This window comes from Mercenaria mercenaria, chromosome 1, assembly GCF_021730395.1.
Source record: "Mercenaria mercenaria strain notata chromosome 1, MADL_Memer_1, whole genome shotgun sequence".
In the NCBI taxonomy this organism is placed as follows: domain Eukaryota; kingdom Metazoa; phylum Mollusca; class Bivalvia; order Venerida; family Veneridae; genus Mercenaria; species Mercenaria mercenaria.
In genome coordinates this window covers 84,758,151-84,770,882 of record NC_069361.1, presented here as the reverse complement: position 1 = coordinate 84,770,882, position 12,732 = coordinate 84,758,151, and the positions used below count along the sequence as shown (strand labels likewise).

Genomic DNA, 12,732 nt, shown 5'->3' with positions numbered 1-12,732 from the left:
TCAAAAACTATATGCCTCCCTTCGGGGGCATAAAAATGATAAATAAACAGACAGATTTGTCGTAATTTTCACGTCAGAGGCAAGATCTTGTGGAATCCACAAATGAAACTTTTGTTTTAATTAATTAGAAATCCAGAACTCGAAAGCGTTTCAATAAATGTAGATTTGGGATAAATGAAAATTCTTAATTGTACTATTTCATATGCAGTGGCCAAACTATCTTTGTTGAAAAAAATGCTTTGTGGCTTTTAAAATGATCAAGATATACCCTTAGAAATGTTTACTCCTATGTTACGGGAATAGCTGTATAGTGTAACAAGGATAGTTTTCATGAAAGAAAAACGGCACATGGAAAACACACGGCCTATAAACAAGGGTTTCACCTCTGTTTATATGCGAGTTGCAAAAAGGAGCCAATGATATTTGAATTTTGTGGCGGCGGTGCTAATTACTGGAACTATACGGGGAATATAAACAAAAAGAATGGCTTGATTTCTTACTTTCTGTAATAATTCTAAGACTTTATTTAAAAACAAAGCGCAATGTAGTTCCATTAAAAATGGTTATACTTTTTTATGATGCAGGTCAATTTGCACAGCGAAAGCATTTCTTGTGTGGAAATTGAAAGTGGACATGTACCTATATATCTCTCAATATTAACACAAATTAAAGATTTCAAAGTCATTGTAACGACCTTTTGAACAGAATTTATTACTGTGTCACTTATATGCTTTGCTGACGGGTTTCATTCGTGGCCTACTAATTTATAGTTTTTTGTTTGTTTGTTTGGTTCTTTTTTAATATGATTTTTTTTTCAAATCAATAGTTTATTAGGCATAAACATATATACATGTTCATCGCCATTACGTATATACATTGTGTATGGCGGTATAGTTAAACAAATAGTATGAGAAAAGTATGAGAAGGTGTGAGTTAGCAATTATACAATCAACTATATGCAAGATTATATTACAAAATCACATTTACACATTGATCTGTATATATATTCTCTTGCTATTCTAACTACAATACAATTATATCTTTACTTAACTGTTATATATACATTAACATGTTTTTTTTGTATTATTACCGAGGTTCGTCGTCGGCGTTTAATCTTACATTATCACGTTTTAAATTAGCCAAATAAATGAATTTAGCTAATTTGTTAAGTACTCTTTTTTGACTACTTTTCATTACATTTTAAAATTTTTGAATAGTTGGCCAAGCACAATAATATCTTTGCAAACATTTAAGTCTCAAGTACCTGTATAGTGGACATATAAGCAAGAAATGATATTCGTTCTCGATGACATCCATGTGACACTGTGTACACTTTCGGTTTTCTCTATCAATATTACGATATCTGCCTTCTTCTATTAACCTATGTGTAGAACATCTAAATCTACTTAAAGCTGTACGATGATTCACACTGCTTATGCAATTAATATATTTCTCTTCAGAAAATTCTTCTTTAAACATACAATACGTATCTAATTTTGTCATGTTATAAACATCATTGTACCACATTTGAATATACTGATCTTTAACTCTGTATTATCTGTTGCAACTGCACATTTGTAATATTTACATCAGTCCATATATAGGCAAAACCAAGATTATCTAATAATTATTTAACTTCTAATGACCATTTATTTAAAATATTACAATTTGTATCAGTCATATTAAAACCTCTATACATCATAGACTCTGGATTTTATATTCAATCTTTGCAAATATTTTAGAATTCTAATTTTCCTATAGACATGAAGGGGAAATCTACCTAGTTCCCCATAAACTGTTGCATTTACAATTTGCTGTCTAACATTCAATACTTGTTTTAAAAACTTCATATGTACACGCTCGATATCCGGAGCTTTGTGAACCCCACAAATTTCCGAGCCATAGTTCAAGATAGGTAGTACCATAGAATCAAACAATTGCATCTTCTCTGAGATATCCATAGATACTTTATCAAATAATGCATTTAAAGAGTATAATGCTTTGTTTGCTTGTTTTGACAAAGCTTCTTGAATCTGAAAAAATTTACCATTCAATGATAAGTTTACACCAAGATATGTAAATGTTTTAACAACTTGCAATCTTTCATTATTACAATATACATCAAAATTTTCGTTTCTGTTGCCTATGGAATGATATTTAGGTAAATATTATACAATGCCTGCTGACTGTTACAATTTACTCACTGACACTCCCATTGTGCTTACTGGTATAGTAATCATGCATGCTGGCACCTTTAACACTCTTGTTGACAATGATACCACGCTTGTTGACAATGATACCATGCTTGCTGACAATGATACCATGCGTGCTGGAAGTTACAAATTCTTTGCTGCTTAGACCCTGATGTCTATATCGTAATTTCATTTGGCAAAATGACAGTGCCGTGTACCGTATTGTAATATTTCAACATGCCGGGACTGTATATAAGCGACATTGCACAGTTACAATGCTCACAGAAGAAAATACACGATGTGACCACACAATATGAAAGATGCAATCAGCCACTAAGCAAGTTGAAAGTAAGCATAATGCGAAGTGCAACATTGCACGTCACATTTTGATACCAGGGGGCGCAAGTTCGTAGTTTTCACGAAAGGTAACGGGAATATCCGACCTATAACGGATTTTAATAAGCTCTTGGCTAAGTGTCAAAACAGTCATCACCGACTCAAGTTCATATTCTACATGTTCAAAATGACAATTTGACACATTATTAGCAATCTGCAAAATTCTGTCCTTAACAGCCAGTTTAATTTGTGAAATCTCACGAATTTCAAACTGTAAGTCTTCCATTTATATAACACGTCACTTGTAAATAAACGCAACATTAAAAATAAATAAAGTTAAGACAAATGGCGATTTGCAAAAAGGGTAAGTAACTATTGTTAGATCTCTATACATATTCGGATATCCTCAATAATCTTTCCGGCAAATAATTATTCAAAGTACGGAAAAACACGACCACTTGAACATAGCGCCCCCTGTTATCAAAATGTGACATATACTTTTGAAATGACATTATGCTTACTCCTATTTTGCCTAGTGCCTGATTACATTTTCCTTACTGGTTGATCACTTCGTGAATTTTGTTCTTGGATGCATTACAGATTAACCAGCGTAACCATATCATGTTGAAATATTCCAATACGGTACACGGCACTGTCATTTTGCCAAATGAAATTACGATATAGACATCAGGGTCTAAGAAGCAAAGAAGTTGTAACTTCCAGCACGCATGGTATCATTGTCAGCAAGCATGGTATCATTGTCAACAAGCGTGGTATCAGTGTCAACAAGAGTGTTAAAGGTGCCAGCATGCATGATTACTATACCAGTAAGCACAATGGGAGTGTCAGTGAGTAAATTGTAACAGTCAGCAGGCATTGTATAATATTTACCTAAATATCATTCCATAGTTGCCATTTTTGCATAGCATTACAACAGTCTTATTGGTATTCACTCTAATACCCAACTGGCTACAATAGTTGTACAGCTTATTCAACAACATTTGTAAGCCCTGAACAGTATATGAAAAAAGAACAGTATCGTCAGCGAATAATAGTAAAAATATCTGCAGTTCATCTATAGAAAAAGTATCTATTGTTTCATCTTTTTTTATTAATGATATGCATTCTAAACTGACTTTTTTTTCTGATTTAACGTCGCACCGACACATGATAGGTCATATGGCGACTTTCCAGCTTTAATGGAGGAGGAAGACCCCAGGTGCCCCTCCGTGCAATATTTCATCACGAGCGGGCATCTGGGTAGAACCACCGACCTTCCGTAAGCCAGCTGGATGGATTCTTCATGTGAGGAAGATAAACATAAAATTTAAGAAAATATTACATTTTCAAATGTAAGGAACAAGTTTAATGTTTATTTTGCGAGTGGATTCTAGACTTGAGAATGCTCGCGGACGGACCAAAATTAAGAAGAAAAAAACGCGGAACCTCAGGTAAGATATGATTACTAGTAATGACATAATTATGCATGCATTTTTAATCAAGCCATTCCAAACGATCAAAAAAAAAATTATAGTGACAATACAATTAGTAATATCATGATCTTTTTGCCACATGTAAAATGCGCATGCGCATGAAAATCAAAACATCCGTCGAACTACGGGGCAACCAACCGCACTGTAAATTCGTCTATATCCCTTCGATTTTTACGAGGGATAAATATCTCTAAAACATGGCATTATCAATTTGATTGTTATATTTAACACATGTGGGGGAATTATTAGGGCTTTTAGACATCTATTTTCATATCCCTTTATTCAAATTAGGCTAAATACAAGTCTGTCAATAAGACGTTTAGTAAAATTTAAGCATAACTAGAATATTGAAAATTAAGAAGAAATTTTTTAAAGAAGGATGAAATTTGCAATCATTTCTATTGCTACTCAATTTTATTCCAAATTTTGTTGGCCGTGAAAACTGTTGTCAAATGGGAAAATTTCGATTACATTGAAAATATCATATTCAACTAACGACCAGGTATGCTCCAAAGCCTTAAGACACGTTATAATAGAGAAAATAGGTGCAACAATTTCTCAATACAGTCTAAGGAAAGCTTACAGCTTGTTGATAACTTAAAAGTGTTCAACATCCTGAAGTTGAATGTGAATTCTTAGTTCCACCTCTGCAACGTTGGCTCTTCCATATGGTCCAAATACACATTCACGGGAGAAACCCGTAAGCATATCACATAAATAACACAGTAATAAAAAATTCTATTTAATAAAATCGGTTTGATGACTTTATTTAGTTTTTGTAAGTCACATGACCACTTTCGGTTTGAACCGGTTGTATTTCATCAATTTCAAAAATCCGCACGTCTAGAAATGCTTTCTCTGCAAATCGACCGGTGTACAAAAAACAAATGAATAACCATTTCTGAGTGGAACCACATTTCAATTTTTTCGGCGACGCCGTCTAAATTCGTTTTCGTTACCTATGCCACGTGACTTCAGTTAGCAAATCAAACCACTTGATAACGCATTATAGATAATTTATCAAAATGGAAGATTTATGCAACACTCTGCCTGACTGGACGATAGTGTCAATTTCTTTCACTCTGTTGATTGTGCTACGCTGAGTGAAATGTAGACAAAGCGTTTATCCTAAACGACGCTGTTCACAGTTTTAAAGCTAACTTTGGCTCAGTATATTTAGCAAGAATATTGATATATCTCAAAATGATAAGTAAGTTTAATAAATATGATAAAAACCTGTTCAAATACCAACATATATCAAATTAAAGAAAGAGCTGAACACGGTCTGCGTATCACATGAATAAGGGTGTGATAAGAGTCTTTTCTGTAGAGAAGTGCTTTTTAAAAGATTTTCCTTGTTACAATTGTCGTCTGTATATGAAAAAGTTTCTTGCGTTTATGACTTATTCAATTTGCATATTAAAATGAGTACTTGTTTGCTTTGATATATTTGTTATAAATTATTTAACTGATTTATTATATATGAACATCTTTCTTTAGTATGGTATGCAAATATTGAACTCAGTTGAAATCTGTTTTATTATATATATGCTATATAATGACCGTATCTCATTACACTGAAATGAAGGTACGCTGCATACAGTTTATAGTTTATCTATGTGATATGACTACGGTCAAACTTTGCTTATGAAACAGAAATATTGAAATAATTACAATTGTATGTTTTGCTTGACCTTCACTTTTTTATAGGTGTGACGTCATTGTCCAAAGATTCATGAATAGCGAATATGCATTTGTTAAAGCGGGATCAGTTGGCCTATTTTAGAAATAAATAAAAATAATAAATAAAAAAATCCTTCAATTGATTTTTTCTCATGTATTCTAATCAAACTTGATTTGTAGCATCTTTATTAGGCCCGCAGCCAACTTTGTTCAGCTGGGACATTTAACCCCTTTTAGGGGCTGCTAGAGCTAAAACTAGAAATGCCTTTATACAGCGTCTCATGAACAGCTTGGTGGATCTTTGTCATACTTGGTCTGGAGCATCATTATAAGGTCCTCTTCCAAATTAATTTATATAGGAACTTGGGCCCTATTAGGGACCACTATAGCTAAAAGTAGATATGCCTTTCTTCGCATTAACCACTAAAATGTAATGGATTTTTATCGAACTTGATGTGTAACAATATCGTAAGGTATCTTGCTATTTTGTTACAAATGGGGGTAGGGACCAATTTAGCTAAAAATATAAACACGTTTAATGACCTATTCTCATGAACCACTTCATGAATCTTCATCAAACTACTGCTGTAATTATTCGTCTAAGGATAAACGAAACAAAATTGCAACCCTACGAAACCTTTGCGAAAAATTAAAAGAGAACCATTTAAATTATTAAAGTGCGGTGTTTAGTTTTGCAAAATGTTAGATGAAAGATGAATGTTAGATGAAAAATTCATAAACTTCTTTCCTTATTACAATTCGCCGACCATCATTTTTAAAGATATTTCTTGTTTATAGATAAAGTCTTATCTTGTTACATAAAGTGAATCTTTCTTTGTTTACATTTCTCGTATAGTTACAGTCATCCGCCTGGGAAGAGTTATTGGCTCTTCTTTTAACTCATCTCCAAAAAAAAGGTGGAGCCAGTGTTTACAGGCCGTGAAAAAGGATAATAACCGGATAATGTTCTGTCACTTTTCTGGTAAACATTTTATATTGCTTGAACTTATAATAGAAAAAATCAGTCCGACGTGCGCGCTCGTGCAATTACTACGCTTGACGTATAACCGCCCATCGTGCATAAATAGTGTGCTATAAATTTTGTCTTAAATAAAAGTTAATATCAAATATTATTTCACAATTCAAATGTAAATGGGCCGTTCCATGAGAAAACCTGTATTAGTGACATGATAATAAATACATGTAGTTTCAAATACTGGAAAATCATTGTTTTTCATGCTTAATATGTTCATGCAGAAACTAGAAACCAGTATATTGTAATTCAGTTATCTAAGGCAAATTCTACCTCTACTATATTTTACAAATACAAGTGATGTTGTCATGGCAACCGAGATTTGCACCCATGCGTAATGAGAATACATGTGCAGAGAGGTCAATTTCCACCGATGGAACCCTCCCCCCCACCCCCCACCAAAAAAAAAAATACACGTTATTTTTAAAAAAAAAATCATTTTAAACTGTTTCCAAATATTCAAATGTATCATGCTTACTTATAGTAATATACATAATTTGCCACATAAATGAGATGAAAACTACAACATCATACTGCTTACATGACGTTCCTACCGTCACGTCTCAGGTACGTTACGTCTCTAAAATGACTTCGATGACTTACTTATGCATTGTAAGTCTTGAAATAGTGAAGATAATTTCTTCAAATTTTCAGATATGAAAAGTGAAATAACGTTCTTCATGAATATTTTTTTTATCTCAACTTTTGATTTTTTGTCACAAGTTTTGTCACGGAACGGCCCAAAATAATTATGTGATACTGGTATGTGTTTACTTTAAATACGGAATAGTTTTTCTTTGATTTCATTTCGAACTGTACTGGTTCAGCACAAGCTGAGGCAACTGTACCTTAATTATACAGAACTGCATCATTTGTTATTCAAGGTCGGTTACACCTGTGCGTACATATTGAATTACAGCTGCACCTACTACTACACATATTCCAGTACGCATCCTGTTTCGGTTTACTATGTATATTTTAATCAAATATGGTCGTTATTGCAGCTATATTAACGTGTCAGAAAGTTACACTTTTGATCTTTTTCAAAAGATACATAGAACAAGAAATATTCATAGTATCTGATAGAGCGATAAAATGTTTTCGTTGACACAGCACTTTTCCGCAATGTTTATTTATTCTTTAAATATCAAAAGTATTGTAATTATTTCAACCATAACATATTTTCTAATTTCTTAATAACTTGTATGCGAGACCCATTCTAGAAATACTGACAATCGTGCTGGAATGTGGTAAATAATCAAAATTTAGTTCATATGTAGTAAAAGAAGAAAGGTTTTTCTGACAATGTAATTATACTTAACATCTATTGGACAGCTTTTCTGTTGTTCCTTTTTAAATAGAATTTTAAGTCTGATGGAACTTGAAGCTAACACCGCCCCTGTCCGTGTATAAAATATTGGCATCTTATCATTTTTTTTATATTTCTGTGATAAACAATATAAATATTATAAACCACTTTCCCTACAAACCGAAAATGTATACTTTATTAATACCATTTTGTGATTTTTATTTATAAATATGTTTTCTGCACACGTTATCACAGAATGATATTTTGTATATTGTGTTCCTTCAGTGAAATTCTATTCTGTTCTGTTCTATTATAGGAATATAGACACTAAACAGGAAAATGGCTCGAAGAAATGTCGGATTCATATAGTCCATATTTTTGTACCTGTAGAGCTACTTTCCTTATTTTCTTTGCAATCATTCTTTTTTTTTTGCTGAAATCACATGACAGATCTATGCTTGACATGTAGGTACCATTTTCATAATCAAATAATAACATGACACAATTTGTCATGGAAACTTAGATCATACACCACCACTGCAAATAATAACATGACATAATTTGTCGTGGAAACTTAGATCATACTGCAATTTGGGGTCTCATTTTAGCTAATTTTGCTTTTTGTGCGTTTGACTGAAAATATTTTTGTTGCATCAAACATGTCCTCCACTCTTCTTCTGATTTTTATTCAGCACTGACCATATTTTTCAAGAAAATCTAAGTTACAAACATTTAAAATGGGTTCTGATGTGTGCTGCGGCCATTGGAAATGTGTCGATTTTATACAGAATAAAGAAGAACAGCTATTTAGTGTGCTGTAACCTATAAGAATATCGCTTTACATCAAAGTCGTATAAAGGTTTCAATATCGATCCAATATCTCATTTCAGTAACTGACTACCGTTGGATTTTTATAGAACAAATCCTTTTTTTCCTGCATCATACCAATATAAAAACATAATGGAACCTTTTACAGTTTAGCGGTATTCGACAGCAGCAATATTCCATGAGAGACAGTACATACACGTGTACTTGGAAATTTGTGCAACTGAGATCGGAGAAAGAATGGTTGTTAGAAAGTTTTACTTTTAGTGATAAAATACAATTTCACTACCAAAGTTTTGAACTCATTCAAAAGTTACAGTTACTTCCTTGCAGTATCCTTACTAAATACGTTAAAATAAACAAACTAAATGACAACTTGCATGTAATGGGACGAATAGATGCGTAAAGAACAAAAAGAAAAACAATAAAAAAAATATACATGTTACTAAGCAGATAAACTTGAAAACTATGTCAAGAAACTTCAGCGTAAGAGAAAGAAGCTTACTTGTATTTACAACATTATTGTTATTTCGAAGCACATCAAGGAGTATTGTCCATGAACGAAGCGCGAAACAGCACGTAGGCTCGCGCACGTAGGCTGAAATATAATGCAATCCTTCACGCACACACATATGACATCGGGTAATTTACAATCAGTATGATAATTTTGCTAATTTTGCGTACATTTTTTTTTCACTATTAAAATCTAGTATTTGACGAACTAGTCGCATTCTAGGACAGTTATACATGCTATATACAGGCATCCTTTGTGATGATTGACAAGTATTATAAGACGCCAACCAAGATAACGGCCTCTGTTCAAAATAAAGAGCATTTTATAGCTGATTAAAATAAGGAAGAAATATCAAATGATTCAAATAAATTGGTGCTTTTTTATAATATCCCCCTTTCAAAAAGTACAGGTTGTGAGGTTCCAACTCACTGGACCTGGCCTGGGAAGCCGTTGATAATATTTGTGTTTTGTCAGAAGAAATCATACCTAATATTTATGCATTAAAGATGCTACTAATTTGCGCTAATTAGTGTTAATTGTCATTCATCGAGTTTCTGATATTATCACTTGTCAATTTGCAGGTAAATAAAAGGTTAGAAATTGTCAGACTGGATTCCCAGGCTACACTGGATCATGCCTCAGGTTGTATTAATCACTAACACGCATAAATAAATGCTTAGATTTTAAATTAAACACGCTGTCTAATAAACGCACGAAGTTCAGCAAAATTCTAATGTAGACAAGCGCCTCATTTAGACTTCACAACATGTAATGTTTATATAATGCGTATTTTGTGTCTTGTCTCTGTATGGAGCGGCACGTGTACATTGTTGTTGTAGTGAGTGTATTATTGCATGTTGTACATATGACGAGACATAAATAAAAAAAAATATAACAGTAAAATAGCTTGTATCCAGACCATATATCTTGTTTACAGTTGATAATTCTTGAGACATTTCAAATTTTTTATATTTTAATTATACCTTTTCTTTTATCAAAGCATAGGACATTTAAGAAAGAAAATTTAGAGAGAAAAATGTTTGTAAAATCTACAACAAATTATTTAGTCGATAGTCAGAAAACAGGAAATCAAAACTAAAACAATTTTTTAAATAGAGAATATAATATTAGACGATTAAGAGTATCAATAAGATATTATCATAATGTTAGATTTCAATAGAGAAAGGAGAAAAAAGAAAAAACAAAAAACAAAAAATACTTGAAAAACATTGTTTCAAAATTATGTGGCGCATTATTTTTGCTGTGTACTATAGAACCAAGTACTCAAGGGGTACATATACTCTTTCCTTGACATAAAATTGTAAGCGTCACGTACACAACAGTTTAACCAGACGCCTTCATAAAAAATCCTTTAAACTTTTGTGGTTTTCTTAGTATCTATGCATGAATTAGTAAATAAATATATCTAAACAAGACTTCTGACACGTAGCTTATAGCTATTGTTTAACATACCTATAGATCAAAACCACTGTCTTCTTAACTTGTAGGTCCAAAAATAGGCGAACATGATTTTAACAGTATTGAAAAATAATTATTTGCACATTTAAATGATAATAACATTTGCGATATTTCTTACTATTTTGTGTTTTACATTAAAAAAATAATCAAATTGTATTAGAATGAATGAACGTTAGTTAAAGTTAACCTAAGGCCTAAATAAATGTTTGTTTCCGGTAACATGCTAAAAAAAAAATTAGGGTAGGTAGATAGGTCGGTATTTTTAATTTTGTTTTTTTTTTTGGGGGGGGGGGGATTATTTTTATTAAGTAAAACTTTTCGGAAATTATTTTTTGTGGAAAAAATGAATACAAATAAGTGGACTATGCCTTTAGAGCATCAGTAAGTTGATTTCTAACATCACCGACCATGTTTAAAGCCATTCTCGCATACCAGAGGTCTACCGTGGAACCACTGATGGATGAGAATGGTTTAAAGCATAAAAAGTACAATTTTGCAACTTTTTGTAAATAAGTTGAAAAAAAAATTCTCCGAGGCCATAAAAACATTTAGGGTCTGGCCAAAAATTCAGGGTAGGTCGGGATACCGGAAACAAACAATTTTTAGGCCTAAGTTGAATTTACCTGTATCGAACGTTTTTCGGATCGTTGGCTGTAGTAATATCATACTCGAAAAAAACAACAACAGGAAAGATGTCAAGGTTTTTTATCATCTATAAATAAATTTTATTGGCTAAGGTCTGCAAATACACGAGTTAAAAATTAAAACACAATGACTGCTATTGGCACAGAACAAGAATACCTGAAGTGTATACACTCTAAAAGTAGACAGGGACGGGGCTAACCGGCGTTACACGCCTATTTATTTGTATGAATTACCATTTATAACCGCGCTACATCCAATTATATAGATCTATAACCTTTTTACAAACAAACATACGTACATGTAAGTAAGTTTATTATTTATACAGGGAGACGTAATCTTTTATGAGGCCGTTTTATAATTAATTATTCATATATGAATGTATACTGTGTACAAGTATTATGAGTCAGGCTAATGTAAAATTTTAATCTCCCCGAAATTTTTCGGTGGTTGTATATTATCATAGTTGCCGCACTGTGTCCGTCCGTCCGTCCCGAAATCATGGTTTGTCTGGATACCTCATCCTGCAATTTTCAATGTCGGTATAGCAACATGGATTAGTATAGTACTTGCATGTTGATTAAGAATCCTTCTTCTTCTGAATACTACACTCCCTCATAATAATGAAGATTATGTGTAGGCGCTGGTGAATTTATGTGTTTGTACACTTTGGAAATTATAGTACAAGTGCTAAAAGTTTTTTTTTACAATATTAGAATAAAATTTTGTACAGTAGACTGAATAGTTGCTGTTTGTGACAGTTTTAAACGTGTCAACTGTGGCTGCTTCATGAGCTGTAATAGGCAATGAACATGTTCCGCTGGCTAACAGTTAGTCTGGCTACCGACTAGATACTCTTTTTTTTTTCAGAAAAAAATAATTCTAAAACTATTTTGACTTCATCAGTCTTGGCTCTGATTATCTATGTTTTGAGAATAAAAGGGACATAATAATACAAAATTTGTATAGCCTCAGGAGTTATCTCCTGTGAACAAAACATAGGGTCTGAACACAGACTAGCAAACAGTCCTTGGAAAGAATGAGAATTTGTAGGAGTCTTTGGATGTACCAATGTGCCTGAATGTGTATATGCTACCATACCTTTTTCTTGAACCTGTAGGGACCAATAAATTATTATCAGGGTAAATAGCTACAATATGATGGACTATTTTATAGAACATGATGAGTCTTGCTCTGGTTCTTCTGATTTCTAGACTTGGCCAATT

At 32.6% G+C, this 12,732-nt stretch overlaps 1 protein-coding gene across 2 annotated transcripts in view; it reads left to right on the top strand.

The window, feature by feature from the left end:
* The first annotated feature begins 6,612 nt into the window (after positions 1-6,612).
* LOC123531908 (retinol dehydrogenase 12-like) overlaps positions 6,613-12,732 on the top strand; it is a 41,329-nt gene continuing 35,209 nt past the window's right edge. The window contains exons 1-2 of one of the 2 annotated variants that reach the window (XM_053552971.1): positions 6,619-6,686; positions 9,967-10,027. The gene's annotated coding sequence lies outside the window, so the exon portion shown is untranslated. Of the gene's footprint in view, positions 6,687-9,966; positions 10,028-12,732 lie in introns of both variants that reach the window. The other variant, XM_045313228.2, reaches the window with a different exon arrangement.